Source organism: Pholis gunnellus (genome assembly GCF_910591455.1).
Source record: "Pholis gunnellus genome assembly, chromosome: 13".
Taxonomy (NCBI): Eukaryota; Metazoa; Chordata; class Actinopteri; order Perciformes; family Pholidae; genus Pholis; species Pholis gunnellus.
The window spans coordinates 21,289,304-21,305,905 of NC_136540.1; the positions used below are offsets into that span (position 1 = coordinate 21,289,304).

The 16,602-nt window shown below is 42.8% G+C and overlaps 1 protein-coding gene across 1 annotated transcript in view; it reads right to left on the reverse strand.

The window, feature by feature from the left end:
- The window catches only part of LOC306705345 (homeobox protein PKNOX2-like), a gene marked incomplete at its 3' end in the record, with an annotated part of 95,477 nt that overhangs the window by 57,500 nt on the left and 21,375 nt on the right, over window positions 1–16,602 (reverse strand). Inside the window, exon 2 of the mRNA XM_079172076.1 lies at window positions 13,421–13,502. The remainder of the gene's footprint in view (window positions 1–13,420; window positions 13,503–16,602) is intronic.

A 16,602-nucleotide genomic window follows, 5' to 3' on the forward strand; every position in this document is an offset into this window, starting at 1 on the left:
TGGGGAGAGGCGTGGGGTGTGCGTGGTAGGGGAGGACAGAGGTATAGGGACACAGGCAGGGGAGGGAGGGAGAGGAGAAGGCCCACTGTGAAAGAAGGGTGGGTGGGTAGAGAGCTCAAAATAAAAAGGGAAAGTGTGAGAGAAAGGGGTAGAGACAGAAAAAGAGATGCTTGCCGACTGCCAGACATGGAGAAAGTCGAGAGGGGACTGGAGAGTGTCCCATGCTGCAGGTAAAGAAGTAGTTAGAGGAGAAAAGATGGTAAGAGTAGAAAGATGGAGGTCGGGTGGAACTTTGAAAGCCACTAGAAGCATGTTTATGTGCCTTTGAGAGTCTCTGTGTGGGCAGCTGTGATGTAGCTCTAGAGTCTCTCCTGGTGTTTGTGGGGGAGTGTCAGTGCATAGTCGTAGCCCAGCTGCTCTAGTGCTGTCATAGTGGGTAAGCTACTGTAATATCACTGTTCGTCAGGTTTGAATATCTTTTGAAGCTGAATATAGCACAGTTATCAGCGAGTCCATGTGGTGTGTTTACTGCCACAGAGGAGAAATTCAGCTCTTGTTTCAGCAGCGATGAAGTGCTCTGACTCTACACTGGAAGAGGGAACGCACTGCGTTTGTGATCACCTTGCACCTGCATTTCAGCAGAAATTTGACCAGTTTTACAATAAAATGTACAGCACGAATAAGATAACCAACGGGTTTACAACCTCCATAATCGTACTGATAAGTTAAGCATCAGTGCTATTGCAGTTTTTCATCATAGAAACATCAAGCTAATGTACTGCTGTAACCAACAGTAAGGTAGTTGATAGGTAGTCAACGCCTGTAAATTTGAGCCTAAGATTGTCTTTTTTAGCCCAATATATCTGCAGTGAACGTGGTGATGTCACCGCGTATGAGTTCCTCGTGGATTTGGATGTGTTCCAAAATTTGAGAAAATGACATCAGGTTGTGTGAATCAATCAACACCAAGTCTTTTGACGTGAGTTCACTGTAGTCTGAAATAGCGACCGGAGGTTAAAGCTACTACAAGGAACTGTAATTTGTGTTTCCAGGCACCAGATTCCTTGCAGGGTCTGACAGTCTTTCAGCCCTGGTCCTGGTTCTCCCATGCCTCCCTTCCCTCCAGTGGGCCCGGCAGTACGTCCTGGGCCTCCAGCAGCTTGGTGTCACAGTCAATGCTCAACAATCTTTTTTTTCCTCTGATTTTAGTTTCAAGACAAACCTTCTTGTACACAGAAACATTTTAGAATGAATAATGTTATGTTGTAATGTGGTGACTTTTAAAAACAGCAGGAAAACACAGTGTTACTTTTAATGTGTTAATTATCCCCTTACTGTATAAAAGGTCTTGATTCATTGTTACAAAATGACTGGTTTGCTGTTCAAAAACATATATACATTTTCGGGGTGTAGTTACTCTTGTGCAGTGGAGGAGGGGAGGAGAACAGAGGCAAAGAACAGGGAATACCCAAATATGTATACACACTGGAGAGACAAAGAATAATGCTGTTTGTCAGGTTTTAAATGGGGAAATAACTCTCCGACTATCAGAAACACAAAGTGCAGGTGCCTCAAGATCAAACCCCCCGAGGAGAATGTTTAACAGACGAGATCTACAGTCCGTGAGCCAGATCAAGGTCTACTTTGAGGTCCTACAGCCTCACATTCTCCCTCTCTCTCTCTCTCCCTCTCTCTCTGTCTCTCTCTCTCTCTCTCAGCTGAAGGGACATCTGGAGCACATTAAGGCACTAAGGACACTGGATCTCCCCAGAGCGCCCGGCTGGATGGGTGGCCCACCGTAGCCCCCTTTCAGCAGCCGGGCCCGACCCCACCTGATTGATAGAGGGAGCCCCACACGCACACTTAACACTCACACACACACTGACAAATCCCACAGTTGACATACAGCATGGACCAGTGAAACACTGGCGGTGCTGCTAACATGGATTAGTATGGACACGTGTACTTCCGCCTTTCACTGTGTTTAGTTTGGCCTATCAATCATGCATTGGGTATGTGATACACTTCATGTGCTGCACATTCCTACAATATTAGCCCTTATAATACAAGTGACTTTAGAGCTAGCGTGTTGAAGTGCATTGTAATACAACTTGGAAATCAATAAACACAAACTGGCTTGCTTTTGATGTGAGCAACAACTCCTGACATATGGAAGTAATAGGGGAACATGAAGACAACTGTGAACTTCATTGACAACATTCAATTTCCATAATGCCTGAAGACTCTCAAAGCATTCCCCGACACCTCATTCAAGCAAATAAAGCTTCAGATCAAAGCCCATCTTGTTTTCAGGACTGTCCCTTTTCATTAGAGCGCGGGATAAACACATAGCATTTTTTCTCAGCAGATGCTCCCCATGCGACTGGAAAACACAAACTTTTTCAAAAGGAGGAAAGTTCAAAGAACCTCCTCATTCCCAGGAAATTGCTTTGCCTGATTTGCCATTTCAAATAAATTGCGGTGTTGGCCAAAATTTGCAATTCACAGGAAGTCGTCCCCTCAGCCGCACAGAAGAAGTTAATCCATATTTCACGTTTGAATATAAGATGGAAGTGGAAGAAAAAGGGGAAGATAGGTAACTCCTTGCCAGGAGATGAGGAGCGGGAGGGGAGGGGAGGGGTGGCGGGAGTGGAGAGAAAGGCGAGAGAATGGGAAGAAACAGGCGCCATTTAGAGTAAATGGCATCCAAAAACCCTCTCCAATTATCTTTGCCTGCCATGCCAGTGAGACTGACTTAATTAAAACGACTTGAGAGGGAGGGGAGAGAGGAAGGAACTGCCAGTGATTGAGGGGGCAGGCGGGCGACGTATCTGCACCGAAACACAAAGCGCAGGCATCGCACGGGCTGTCCACCACTCTCCCTTTTCAATTCCTGACTTCAAAAGAGAATAAAGAAATAATAATAAAAAAAGAGAGGGGCCCCTCACCATTCTCAGCCATGTAATTGCGCTATTTAAATCCTACATTTTTATCATTGTTAGAATATTCGTTGAGGGGAAAGAGGAATGTATAAAAGTGGATAATAAAACTGTTTTTTTTTCTTGTCTGACTCCCCCCCCCCCCCCCCTCTATAATCCTTCTGCCTTTTTCTGAGAAAAACCTCTGACAGTGACCTTTTCGCATGAGGTCTGTTTCTATGGAAACAACGTCCAGCCCCTCTATGTTTGGTGTTTTCTTGTCATCGTGCAGCCAAAGATGGCCCACTTGTGACTAAGTGGAAGAAAGCATCACATTTAAAGGTGTGTCTGTGTGTCTTGTATTTCACGTTTCCACTGGTGTGCATCTACAGTACAGGGAGGAGGCAGGAAAGATAGGAAATTGTTTTGCCGACATGGTTTTTGGTTTTTGCCCCTCCAAGCATCAAGACATTGTCTGAGATGGAATCTGATGATGCACCGTAGAAATCGGACATTAGGTATCACAAAAAATGATTCATTCTACAGAAATGTTAAATCATGAACCAACCCACTATTTTCCAACAACATCAAAGATCTTTGTGATTCATCTGATATTTTCATCTGATATTACATGGTTAAAACTAAATAAATAAAAACATCATGGTGAAGAAACTTTCGAATACTTTTCATGAGGTACGTCTTATCTCAACATTAGCCATTCATTTGAAGTTTCACAATGCATGTCACACTGGTGTTGGGCTGTACTGGTGCTCTATGTATAGAGAGAGAAAGACGTTGGTGCTTTGTATTTCTTTAGAAAACCTGTCACAAGGCTTTTATTTTGAAAAGTCACTGCAAATCTGAATTATTCTGCTGGCTGGTTGTCAAATGTTACTGTAGCCGTAAGGTAGAATTAAGTATTTTGCTTTAGTATTTAAAGTATCACAAATATCAAATAACACAGCATTACAAGCATGCATGACAGGAGGTGAAACTGAATGAGGTTCAGGTGGTGTTAATAAATGTTTAACATATGTGCATACATTTACATCTACATATGAGCCAATTTAGATCGAAAGCCGCATTGCTTTCCAAATACTTTTAGAACTCAGTGTACTTTAAGAAAACATGGGAGTAAATTGAAATTCCATTTCCACCAAACTATGTGCTGCTGATGTCAAGTCAAGCTCTTCTCCATAAACACACACATTCACACTCCCCTCACACCTTGATCAGCCAATACACAGCTAACACCTGTTACTGTGCTTTTGTCTTGTGAGCTTATTGTAATAGACTGTGCAGTATATTTCTCGCACAAACACAACACAAACTGTTTCATCAAATGTGTTTGCACAGAAGGTTGGTGGGCGCTTTAATTTGAAGTTTAAGTGTGAGAATACACTGTGGACGATAATTGCCAGGAATCGGGCAACCGCTGTCTCACATTGGCTGGAAAGAGGCAGAGGCAGCTTGGATAAAAGTCAAAGTTAAAAGGAAAAAAAACAGCAATGATTAAAACTTTGTAATGACCCGTCGCTGCATTTGCACAAAAAAATTCCTGTATTTTCAAAACAACATTTTAAAGAAAGCTCTACTTCTTAAAAACAGACTGGTTCTTAGTGTAAGTAAAACCAGTTTTCTTTCAAAGTAAAATCAGTATTGTATTTGATTAGACACAGTGAGAGGTTTGGAGTATGACAGAGCGAGAGAGAGACATAGACAGAGAGAGAGAGAATAATCTAGATGTAATATTAATGTTATTGTGTATTAATATGATTCTATGTTTAATTAGTTTTTTGATGTTTTGGCAATACTGTTTCTAAACTTTCATGTCAATAAAGCAAAATTGAATTGAATTGAGACAGACAGACAGACAGACAGACAGACAGACAGACAGACAGACAGACAGACAGACAGACAGACAGACAGACAGAGAGAGAACATGACAACCACTATTTTGAAGGGGCCAAAGCCAAGTATCTCCACATATCCACTTTCCCTCTCGCCCATTCATCCCCTGTCCTCCCCGCTTTTCCATCTCCAGAGCCCTCCGCTCTCCTCTCCACCCCCCCCCCCCCATCTTCCTTCTCATTCCCGCCATTGCTCGCTCTTCTTTCTTCCCAAACCCACGTTCTCCTCTTTTCACTGATCCCCCCCTTCCCCCTCCTCCTTTCCCCTTTCTCAACGTCTTGCCCTGCTCGGGGAGCTCCACATTCCCTTGTGCTGAGCTTAGAGAGCAGTTAGAGGAAAAGAAGGAGAGACAGAATATTAATCATGTCATTCTGTGACTGTGGTCGCTCCGTGCACGGCTTTGGGCCACGTCAAACACTGTCTCAGGTAAACAGTCAATGGCAGAAGTCTCTGAATTGAAAGAGATTCAGATAAAGTGAGGATCGACTCCGTGCCCTTAACCTCCAGTGCTCTGCTTCTCACTGCCCCCCCCCCCCCCCCCCCCCCCCTCACACACACACCGACACACTGTACACACACACAAACACACCACCACAGTCGTGGCTCCAGTTGCCAGGGAGACCGCCATAACTCTGGCTCTGACCCAGGAGGTTTGGGACTGTTTTTCAAGCCCCACCCCCCACCCTAAAAAAAAAAAATGCAGGAGAGATGGCAGCTGTAGGACAGCTGTTCTTACCAGGCCTGAGTCTTAAACCACCACCTTCGTCCCACCATCAGCCTGTGCGGCATATTAGGGGACAAAAACAGCCCATGAGACACATCTGCCTCACTTAATAGAGTCTTCAGAACGGAAAAGAACCTGACTGAGCTTACTGGGAATTTTTAATATACTTTCTTCTGCTCTCAGTTCTTCTGTGCACACAATCATGTTTGTTTATTTCCTTTGCTTTAGCAACTTAGCATTATCGTACCTAACCTTATAGCTCACTGTGTTATTAAAGGAGGACGAAATGTTGTATTTTATTATCAATACTGAGAGTTGTGGCTCTCAGTTTTGAATGACATGTATAGACATAGTTGTAAGGTGCTTAGTTGTATCCGGTTTGACTGGGTTGGTGGGTCCCATACTGTGTGGTTGACAGTCAAATGTCGTCAAAATGCATAACTCCAGTAAATGCATGTTTGCATTATATGGTAAATAGTCTTACCTCTGCTCACTGCTCACAATAACTGGCAGTCTGTGGATAAATGGCCTGATTCCCACTGTGTCCAGTGCTGCCTGGTTGTTCATATTGCTAAATTCCCCTCTATGCAGACTGATTCCTATGTGCTTGTTGTCTCCAAAAGAAATAATGACTCATAGTGAAGACGTAGCCATGTAGAGCCCTTCACCACTGAATCAATGATGACATTTTTATGTGATACTCAAAACTGCAAAAAGTCAAGAAATATTTCCTGGTAACGTTATAGCTTGATAACCAGTCGTTGACCTCGAAACTGTAACTCACGGATTCTCTCCCATAAACAGACTCGCAGATACAGAACAGGGTTTGTGGTAGTAGAACACTTTACAGTCTCCATTACCCCACTCACTCTATAATGCTTGCCATGGAGGCAATAGGAGAGTCGCTTTATTTGGCGTGTAAGAGAATTTGGCAGGCGCCTGGTCTACAGGAGCCAAAAAGGCCGTTGGGCCGAAACCAGCGGGCAGACAAACCGTGTCGGCTTTAAGATGCCGCAGTAAATGAAAGTATAGGGCGACTGCAGAGCGCACAAGGTAACTATATTCCTGTGGGGAACAGAGCGATTTCACCACGATGGATGGCCGCCTCTCAGTGCATTTCAAGGGCAGACAGATCAGTACGGGATCATTACTTCACGAAGGGTTGGTTTAGTGGACTGAATGGGGAACTTTGTTAACGTGACTGCACTGAGCATTTTGTGGAAGATGTAAAAACGCATATACATTGTTTTTGTATATATTGTAATTAAAAAAACCACAAACAATAAAATGCTTGTTTTTTCCATCACACATCAAAACTAAAGAGAAATAAAAGAATACGTATTTCTGAGAAAGATTTTCTTGCAGCATGTTTCTTCTCTTGTCACACATTCCTTCTGATGTTTGGTTGGAACCACATTGATATTTTCATGGTAATGAGAGCAGAATTCATCATCGGGTAGCACTAATAACGGATCTAAGCACTCCGAAATATGTTACGACCTTGTGGGCTTCCGATGTCATTGGCCGGCCTTCAACCCATATGCAGAATTATAGAATGAATTATTGCCGTGGTCTCATAACATCCTGTGGTGCTCAAGCCATGTATTTACATCCGCCCATGTTTGCACCAATCTAAGTCTCTCTCTATCTGAACGAAGTGTGAAATGTGTGGGAGGATTTGGACTGGACTGTCCACTCACTTCTAAAATATATAATTTACACATAAGTGTCGCAGGTACTTCGCCAAAAAATGAAATAGTCGCCTTGAGACGGCATCCAAGAGCGTGGGACACATAAAAATAGCTGCTTTTCATGTTCAACTGGACAGCAGGAGGAATCATGCACACTTCTCAGTCCATGCGTGTGTCTATTTTTCCACTGAGTCTTATTGTCTTTCTCTATATTAAGCTAGTAGTCCTCTAGAGAAAGACTAACCTGTTCTGTTTTTTTGCATCAGTGTCAGGAAAAGGGAGCAGGCTAAGTTAGAACAGTGGTGATTTGGCTCTCCCCCTCCATCTGTTTTGTTTTCCTTCCATCTCCCTCTTTTTGATGAGCTGGGTCTTCAGTCCCCCTTATAAAATCCCATTAGCTCTTAATGAAGTCGGGCTCCTAGCCTCTCGGCCTCACCTCATTTAGCACGATTGTCTGGCGGCCATTAGCATGGAGGCAATTACAGCCGCACGACAAGAGTAATTGGAAATGCCGACAGGGACCCTGAGAAATGGGAATAAATAAATATTTAAAAAATATTCAAACTAATAAGATTCCATTCAGATGACGGGGAGGGAGCCGCATGTGTCTCAGTTAAATCAACATAATTACAATTAGGGCTGGTGGGGTAAAGAGCCCGGGTGAGGCAGGAATGGATATGGATGGATTGGAAGGTGATTGGCTAAGCACAGAAGTAGTGTGATGGAGGGGAAATGTGGGATCACACAGTGAAGCTAATAATGTAAAGCACAAGCGTGAGCCCAAATTCACATAACGAAGAGGTCAGAGAGAGTACGTTCACGCCAGTTCGCCTTCCAGTCTTCCCTTACTGAACTCAGATTTTACATTCTGCAGCCAAAATAGAGCCCAAACCATTTCAATACCTCATACGATCCTCGTTACACCAGGCCAGACTGCAGGCCTTAGAGTCTGACACATTCTTTGCTGAATATCAACCTGGGCAGGAGAGGCTCAAGGAGTTCCACAAGCTGCAGTATCGTGTTGTATTTGAAATGGCAGCCACGATTTCATATCTGCCAAGACGTGAAGCTTAAATGTTATCAGTTCAGTAACAACAGCTTTTCTTATTATGTTACAACAACTTCATTTAACTCAATTGCCAAAGTTATGAAGTACTTGTGATTAATATTAACTTCCAGACGTCTGGATTTAACTAAAATCTCACAGAATGAGCACATGAGCCTGGCAGCGCTAAAGTCACAACGGAGGAAACCTGCTCCTCAAACTCAGGAGGAAAGGCAAATTAATTTCTCTCCATGAGCAAGGCTAAATGAGGCCATAAACACTTTACTGCCAGCATTCCGCTAGCATCCAATTTGTAATAGCATACTGTGTTTGGGAGATGAAGTCCTGTGACGAATTACAGCAGGTTATGTTATTTTGTTCCTCGCCAAGGAGGTTATGATCTGTTGGTCTGTTTGTGTGTTCATTAGCAGGACATCAGGAGAAACCATTAAAGATTCTTAATTCTTAATAAATATTAGATTTAATAGATTTAAGGAAGCACTGGTAGCATCTGGTGTGGATAGCATAGCATGAACCTACATGTGTATTGGGCTACTGGGGTCGTATGAGGTTTTTGCTCTTAATTCCTGAATTGCAACTCTTAGCAAAATATATATTTATGTTTTGGTCCAACATGCATTAACCATATTTACCACACTTACTCCCACTCAACTAGGTTTTCCATGAGTTAGATTTGTTTATTCCTACTGTCCAATGAAACAGCATTTTTTTTTCAACTGATTGCAAAATTGCAAATTGCAACATTTAATGACAGATGGCGCTATGGCAACATTAAAGCTAGATGGTTAAAGTTGGTGCTCATTAGTTTGACTCACTTGGACTTTTGCACGATCGATCATTGTACAAACATCCCATGATTAGGTATTGTCCAACAATACAAAGACATATGTATATATGGACCATAGTGTGCTTTTTAAGATGGATATGAAACAAGTCAATAAAGTAATAAAATAGAATCTACATAAAACATGTCTGGAAAAGACTAGATATGGTATGACTCAATGAAAATGAGGTTTAAAGACCCAGTGGAATTAAAAAATACATTTCCCAGTTGTAATCCCGTTTCCTGTGTTAATTGTCATCTTGTTATTTTGTCATAAGCCAAATATATGTAAAAACAAATCAGCATCAGAAGATTTTTAAAACAAATCCCCGTCTATTCTTTGTTTGATGACTCATCCAACACAGGGGCGTACACAAACAATCATCCCCTGTTTGTCGATTGTAGCTAAAGGAGCAAAATGGAGAGACAGGAAGAAATACATGTTGTAATATGTATATATCAGGAGGCAAAACTTTTTCATTTTTGATTTCCATTTCAAACTCTAAGCTTGTTCACATTTTAGCTGTCCAATTAAATGCAAAGGAGTTGATTTAAATCCCTCTTGTAACTGTAGACAACTCAAATATTCAGTTTCACTGTGAAATATGTCACAGTACAGATGAACACGCTGTAACTTTAAGAAAACCTGAGACCTTGGCCTTCATTTGAAGTAAAGACAATGTAACACGTATAAATGTAGGCTGTGAAACGTTCAGTACTCAACAAAAAGAGTAGGACCTCAGAGGCCATGAAGTGCACTGAACACTCAACGATTTGTGCTATTCAGTCAAATGCATTTCATGTGAAATATACAGTATACGACAACGCTAAGTACAGTTAGAAAAAAAATGATCTAACAATGTGTGTAATCGGATTACTTGATTATTAGATCAAACGGGGAACTCGCCACTGCCTCAACCAAAAGGACTACTTGGGGAATCTGGGAGGCTATGCCGAAACAACAGCAGGCTGCAGGCTTGGTGCCAGATTGCCATGGCATCTCTCTTATCAACCCCCCGACTCCACCCCGCCCCTCACTCCCACCGCCCACCACCGCTGTTGCCCCCTTTCCTGCCTCCTAAGCTGAATGACAGGTGGCAGAAACCCGATCAGCGCGGGCCTTCATCAAGGAAGCACTCCCATCTCAAACGGGCACGCTGCCCGCTCGCCCACCCGAAGGCCACACAGCACAGGGGCTTCTGAGGCTGGACGGAGTGTGTGTGTGTGTGTGTGTGTGTGTGCATAACTGAGGCAGGGGATGGGGGAGCTGGGCTACAATGGCCACAGAGGCCTGGGAGGGAGAGAGGGGTAAGGGCTATAATGGAGTTTTTGGCTGAAGAACCAAGCGGCGGAGCTGGCAGCGGGTGTACAGGGCTCAAACGGGAAACGGGAGGCTGGCTCTTACAATAGCCAGTGTGTGAGTCCCAGAGGGTCGTCCACAATAGCGGGGCAAGCGGCTGTTGTCAACAATGACCTCCAAGGCCCCACTGCTTGGGCTGAGATTGTCCCACCCTTCAGCACTTCCCTTTTAGTGCTGCCATACTGCTAATGCAGGGATTATTATTAGGGACCTGGGTGCGTTTTGTGAGTCACTTGGATTTGCTTTTAAGCTTTGGCTACTGTGCTACAATATATAGGTTTTGATGGAAACAGTGCATTTCCAGCATTTTGTCGAGTTCAAGCTGTAAGAAAATATCCTTAACCCATGTAAAGGACCATCAATCATCAAAACAGGCAACGAGATATTACAAAGAACTTTACCACTAGTAGACATACTCATCAGCACCTCATCTCAGATTTGAAAACCTATTGGCAATCACAAGTGCAGCGGAGCATCTTGGCGCGAAATTGGAAATCCACGGAGTAACACAGGCCTGTCCTTGTGCAACCCACTGCCCCTGTTCTTCATGAAAAAGTTTATTTGTCTAAAATAGCTCTACAAGCAATCACCCCATGGGCTGAAGTGATTGTGAGTGGAATTGAGGGGGGCAATGTAGGGGGGGGGGTCTCCAACCAGGAGGAGATTTAATTAGTGAAATCTCATTAAGTCTAACAAAATTAAGCGTAAAACAATCCTTAGTGGGAGTCGTGCTGGAGGTTTCTGGGTGGGGAGAGGGAGGGCAGCAACGGGGAACACTTAGGGGCCGAGAGGACGTGGAGACTAACTGTGCGATTAGTCTGGCCTGTGTGTAGGAAGAGACAAATGGCTCAGTATAACCAGACCTCCGCTGGCATTCGACGAGAGACTTCCATGTATGCGCAGATCCCCCTTTTGTCCTAGCTTTTATTCTGTCCACGGCCCCTTCACAATAGAAGGACATTTACAGAATTTGACTGCAAAGACTAAATTAGGATTTAGAAGAATTTGACAAAAACAACACTTCATAATAAGGGGTTGATGTTACATGAGTAGGATAATGACAGAGGATAGCAAGTCTGAACCCTAGAGCCAGCAGGGGAAATGCTGCTGTTGTGCAACAACCTTGTCTTTACAAGATCGTCAATGGACGCTTTGGTAAAACGTTGGATTAGGTCCAAGGTCCAATGCCTTTTTACAATATCTGCACATGGCTATCATTCAGAAAGACTGTTTTATGGCTTATAAACTGAGGTTGGGCAACAAACACTTGGTGGAGCTGTGGGAAGGATCATAGTTCCGCTAGATCTGTGATGAGATGCAAGCTCCATTCTCCTGCATGAAAGTCAAGCGCACCACACACCCAACCGCCGACCTGACCTCCAAATTGGTGCTATCCGCTTTGCTACATCAGTGCTTCATATGAATGTCGGATGAAAACTGCGAGTTACCGAATCATCCAATGTTGATCCTATATTCCAATACGTATATTCCTAGAGATGTAGCTGTGTCAAAATGAAACGTGTAACACCCATCCCTCAACAGTGTGACTGTCAATGCTCCCTTGAGAAAACGAATTGAATCCACGGTTTAAGACTGGTGTTACTGGGCAGCTGCAGATACTGATCCAAATGATGAAAACCCTACCCAAACAACGAGACCCAATTTGAAATGGACCAGAGAGCAGTCAGACCCGACCTAATGACAGTTAGACACAATTCAAAATGCAGTTCACCCAAAAATATCAATATAGAGAAAGAACAAGAAACATGATGCTCCTACACACAACACATTTCTCCTGCAGTGATTATGATGCACACATGGAGGCACGTCTGCACCAAATCGTGTAACAGACATACTGACACAGTAGACATGCAGACCCTAGACCTGGTTAGACTGAAGAGAATTTGGACCGAGCCCGATTCGGGTTCCAGGTTGAGTCTCAAATACTAGGAACTCTCCAAATCAAAAATGCTTCTAGACTGCGATTTCCACCTAATTTCTAATATCATTGTCTCTGGAAGGAGTGAAGGTGGAGGTGGACAACAACAACAAACAACAGGACAATTCTGACAAGCCATTCCTTGTGAATGATCTAAGCCTTCTAATCCCCATATGTCAAAACCACATTAGTATTAATAACTGGCTGTGATAGTCCTCTGTCTCATGATCTGCTTTTGCTTGATTCTAAATAGAGCATGTGTTGTGACAGCATTGTTAGCTGCAACATTAACTAAAGTCATCACAGCACGCTACACACTGCTAGTTATCAGAGCTACTGCAACATGAACACTTCATTATCTTGTCTGAGAAATAATGTTAGAGCTCAGACATCTTTCTGTTGACAGCAATAGTTCCTACTTGAAAACAATGGAAGCCATCAGAAAGAAATGGTCGTCATTTTTTATTTGAGCTTATTTGCATTTACTTTTGGTTGCCATTGTCTCACTTTTTCTTGTCAAGACCAAAAACAAGCAGACACGTTCACTGCCTGGGGTCACATGGTCTCATGGACTTGTTCAGGAATATAACATTTGTGGAAAACATTATACAACTTTTACTATGTACAGTGCGAGTTGAGGAACAGCATTACGATTTCAATGTCGGACATAAAAATCACCCAAATTCTTATTCATCCTACTGTAAGCAAATAGTGTGTTTGTTAGAGAGTGAATCATCAATCATTTAAAAAGCACAGTTATAGAAGTTCCAGCAAGATACGAGCACAAAAATTAAATTAAATTTAGAGGCTAAAGAAATGTCAAGAACATGTGCTCAAGTGATTGAACTGATCTTCAGGTTTTTACCAGCTTGTAACTGAATTTCTATTCTGAAACACATTACACACAGCTTTGTTAATGACACTTAAACAAACACAAGCATACATCTAGTTTATCATAAGGTTTATAGGACGGCAACTGCCAACTTACAGTTGGCTTGCCCACAGCAACGCAGCAGCTTTGAGTGTTGCTCTCTGCTCCTCGGCCCTCTATCCAACTCTCCACACAGAGCCTGTAGACAGATGACAACGTTTAAGCTATACAACTTAATAAGGTCAGCATTATTACTGAAAAGGACATTAAAAATGGCGGCATGCAGACGGTAAGTGGAAAAACTGTAAAAGATGTCTATGCCAGCAGGGATGCAGTATATGTTGAACTCCACTACTTTACTGGTGGGACAGAAAGTCATTATCTTCGCCTGATAGAACGCCTCGCAATCACAAGAGCACTGATGGACTCTGAAGCGTCAGTATCGGTGCGGACACAGTGGCAGTGGTTAATGAATCAGTCTGCTTCACATGCCACAACTGATACGTTTGGAGGATAAAGCTGGTGTTAAACTGATGGAAAGACCAAAACCAACAATGTGCATCCGTCAATACTTTATGACTTCCCTAGCATGTCTGTGGCTCTCGACCCCAGCCCACTGGGGCCCACACAAATGTATATTAGTATATTCTTTTCTTTTTTTTATTAATCTTTAATTTTCTAAAACTGCTGGGCTCTGTAGTTTTTAGCAAATGCAACTCAAACAGGAGGAAATAGTGCATTTGTGGGGGACTATTTTCAGCAGCAGATTAATCCACACATGGCGCTCTAGTGAGTGTTTGTGGCAGCAGGACGGCGTACGTGAGATTGAGTCGAAATAAGAGAAGATTTATTTACTGCTGGTTCTGGTCTCTTCGTGGGGTTTGTTGACGATAACAAAATATATAGAATACACCAGCCTTTTCCTTTAATAAAGTAAACACTAAATGTTAATCATGAACCTAAAACTGATAGAATTGATTGTTTACCATTCACACATTATTCCAGTCGTGGTATGTTCTTTAACGGTAGACAGTTGAGACTGACAGGAAACAAGCGGATAACATGCGGGACCCTTGTTGCACTCAAACCAGGGATGCCATGGCAACACAGTATGCGTCTGAGACCAAAGCCACATAAATCACTTTTGACAAATTCAAATCTTTCAAACGCTTCTCAGGGTCTTCCTCAGAAGAAGCTCAGAAAAAAAGAGCACAATTTAATATTTTTCTGAAATTTCCGAAATGACTATTTCCAAAGGTCAAGAAAACATTTTTACACTTCCACCCGCCCACCCCTCCATTATTATTACTAATAAAATAGCCATTGCATTGTCAAACTTTGGTTGAAAGTTGAATTTATTAAGAAGCTCTCTCTTCAATAACTTAATCTGGACTCAGATTGTTTACAGAAATAGGTGATTTGTATGGCGTCAATATATAAATGTGTGCTTTATTGCTTTGTATTAGGTTGTTATTGCCTTATAGTAACTTGGTTTACAGTCAATTCATCATTTAATGCAGCTCCCCACCAGTACAAACAAAATGCATCTGATTATCATAAACGATTTGGTGAAAACAGAGAGGTCAGAGAGCCTCTGTGACTCAGATTCCTTAAAGCAGACTGGCTGGCCATGTCTGAGCCACACGGAGCGTAGCACAGCAGAGAGAGTTATGGTGCACATGCAAAAGATTTAAGTTCAATCAAGCATTCAGGGCTGGACACCTGATCTTTCGCTTAAAGCCCCTCCAAAACAGTGGGAGCGTGGCCGGGCCTCACAGCAGGCCGCCTACCTCCAGCAATCTGCTAACACAGAGCCTCTGAAGGGATGGTATTTACCCGGTCCCGCAGAGCTCAGTGGGGACTACTGTGTGTGTGGTAGGTAGGTACTGCCAGAGGCTAGTGGAGGGGGGGACTTGAATGAAAGCTGTGGAGAAACAGCTCTCTTTTTTCAGAGTTTTATCCATCTCTCTAAATGCGGGGCAAGTGAAAAAACAATAAAAAAATGAATATTCTATCCCACTGTCATGCAAATTTTAAGAAAAGTCAATTAGGAGTGTTTACATCATTTGAGACGAGGCAAATAAGGTGGTTCATTGAACATAGAACGGATAAACATCCAAAGATTTTATGAGGAAATTGCAGAACCATTTTCTGAAGATCGTTTTCAAGAATTAGTGTTGAACAAGTTTTCATTTTTTAAGCTCTCAACTGAAAACAAAAAGCAGGATTGTGGCAGCTGGTGCTCTATTACGTAGTAATACACTTATTCACAAAAGCTACTACACATATAAAATGTATTTAATGTTGTTTTGGAAACAGAGGTCCAGACATTTTCTTTCCAATCCCATATAGTCCATCCACTCGCTCTTTATTTGGAGGGAAATCCAGCTATTGGTTGGACCTGGCTTTATTTCCACGATGCTACAATAAAAGATGTGGAGTTTTGAAACTTTGAAAGAAAATTGGGCATGTTTATGACAGTAAAGACACGCTCAAAGCCAGAGAAGAGGAGAAAGTCTTTAGGATGTAGCTTGAGTTTCACTTCCAAACAGCCCCCTCAGACCATGGGAGATTTGGGTGAGGGCATTTCTTAGGTTTCTTACGGCCACAAAGAAAACATTTTAGCCTTTCAGTAATCCTTTCCGAAGCCCTGCCTAAGCTCCAAGGGCCCTTCCTCCCTCGGTCATCCCTTACGGCCCCGTCTGGGATCCTGGAGGAGCGTCTCTGTATATTGAAGCCCGCCACACACACCATTCGCCATCTCTCGCATGACCCCTCTGGGACCCAGCTGACCTTCCTGTTGACGTCAAAGCAAACCAGAGCGGGAGCCGGTGCAGTGAGGGGCTCCACCCAGGGGGCTGGAGGTATAATCACCGTGTTCCTCACAAAAGCCGCAGAGGAAACATTAGCATTCCTGAATCTGCCCCCTATCACTCACACTGCAGCCTCTATGTGTGTTCACAGTTACGAATATACTGTCAGTCAGTATATTGTATTTTACGTTCTTACTATTTTATACTTCTACTCCACTAAAAATCAATTCTTGTACTTTGTACTCCCCTACATAGATCTGACAGCTACTTTGCAGATTCAGATTGTATATGCAAAATAAGCTTCTCAAGGATTGTTGTAGACAATTGTAGACAATTCAATCTTGAACTTTATAGCCCTAAAAGAGGAAATTATTTTTGCAGCAGAAAAAGAAACAGAAACATACTACAAAATGACGACTGAAGACATTAACAGTGCTGGTACTATCAATCCAATAAAGAGCTCAATAAAAGGTTCATGAGGGCCTC